Source organism: Tupaia chinensis, unplaced genomic scaffold (genome assembly GCF_000334495.1).
Source record: "Tupaia chinensis unplaced genomic scaffold, TupChi_1.0 Scaffold000115_1, whole genome shotgun sequence".
In the NCBI taxonomy this organism is placed as follows: Eukaryota; Metazoa; Chordata; class Mammalia; order Scandentia; family Tupaiidae; genus Tupaia; species Tupaia belangeri.
The window spans coordinates 5,350,198-5,351,947 of NW_006159579.1; the positions used below are offsets into that span (position 1 = coordinate 5,350,198).

The 1,750-nt window shown below is 53.1% G+C and overlaps 1 pseudogene; it reads left to right on the plus strand.

The window, feature by feature from the left end:
* Nucleotides 1–357: 357 nt before the first annotated feature.
* Nucleotides 358–1,248, plus strand: LOC102486387 (40S ribosomal protein S14 pseudogene; annotated as a pseudogene).
* Nucleotides 1,249–1,750: the final 502 nt, after the last annotated feature.

Consider the following 1,750-nt stretch of genomic DNA (forward strand, 5'->3'; position numbering starts at 1 on the left):
TTCTCTCGGCGCGGCAAGTGCGTGCATCCTTTGGTAAATTAAACAAAACAAAACAAAACAAAACAAAAAACGGAAAGAGAGAAAGAGTTGGGTCCACAGGTGGCATGGAGGTTGAGGCGGCTGGACCCCACATGGCCAACTGGTGGCTTGAAAGAACACTCCATGTGTGTGTGCATGCCCAAAATCCTGAGAGGAGAATGGAGGAGAAGGGGCTGTGGCATGGCCATACTCCCTAGCAAGTATTTTCTCATTTTCTCTCTCTCTCTGGCTCTGTCTCTGGCTCTCTGTGAGTGCATGTGCTCTATAGTAAATTAAAAAAAAAAAAAAAAAGAGGCGAAGTCTGGAGCAAGTGCAGAAATGGCACTTTGCAAGGGGAAGAGAAGGAAAAAACAGGTCATCAGCCTTGGACCTCAGGTGGCTGAAGGAGAGGATGTGTTGGTGTCTGCCACATCTTTGCATCTTTCAGTGATCTTTCTGGCAAGGAAACCATCTGCTGTATGTCTGGTGGGATCAAAGTGAAGGCTGAAGATGAATCCTCGCCATACACTGCCGTGCTGGCTGCCCCGGCTGCAGCCCTGAGGTGCAAGGAGCTGGGAATCCCTGCCCTCCACATCAGGCTCCAGCTCACAGGGGAAATAGGGCCCAGACTCCTGGGGCCCAGTCAGCCCTCAGAGCCCTCACCTGCTCGGGTATGACGATCGGGCAGATTGAGGATGTCACCCCCATCCCCTCAGACAGCACCTGCAGGAAGGGGGTCACCGTGGTTGCCAGCTGTGAACAGGACTCCTCAAATTACTGTTTTCTGTTAATAAATTGCCTACAAGTAAAAAGAAAAAAAGAGAGAGAGAGAGTGAAGGAAAGAGAGAGAGAACCTGGGCTTTTTACCACTTCTCTGAGGCCCCAGTTTTCCCATCTCTACGACAGGGGCAATAGCAGTTGATCTTTGACAGCCTTTCTCTTAAAAAAAAAAATAGAGATACTTCAAATGTTAGGCTCTAGATGATGTTTTCTATGTCCACCCAGACTGGATCCAGAGGGCTGGCCTCGGGGAGGCCCATAGCCGTCTTCAGTGGCCACTGCCTGTCGGAGGCAGGAACCAGGGCAGATGGCCTTTCCGCTCTGCTGGTCCCTGGCCCAGGTATGGCTCTCAGCTTGGCCAAGCCTTCCAAGGAGGCCTGCGAGCTCTGGAGGGGTGGGGCAGAGTGCTATGACACTCAGAAGCCCTCCAGAGTGGGGGCCTGGGTCTGAATCGATCGTGGGTCATGAGGGCAGAAGGGTCAGAGCTGGAGGTGCACGTGATGGACAGGGTCAGACTGCAGAGGCCAGCCCAGTCTCCTACTCAGTTTTGAGGGGAACCGGTAAGGAAACCAGCCTTCAGGGAGCAGCATCCCAGACCTCCACGCTGCTCTCCAGGGGACAGCTGGGGTGAGTCCAATTCAGGGAACAGAAGATGAGATGCCCTGTCCTTCCTCTCCTGTTAGGTCCTCGCTGTGGGCCACTGGATGTCTGCATGACACATACCTGGGTTGCTTGGTGAGTGGCAGGTTCTCAGAGACCCTCCCAACCCCAGCCAAACTGAAAGAGAACCCCCAGGATAGGGCTTGAGCCTCTGCAGGCATGACCGGCTTCCCCAGATACCCTAAAGTTCCCTCACATCTTTCTCATAACTGCATCTGAGCCAAAGCCGCTCAACCCTGGCTGTTCCCTGGAAGCTCATGGGGAATTCTTAAAATTCTCAGTACCCAGAATC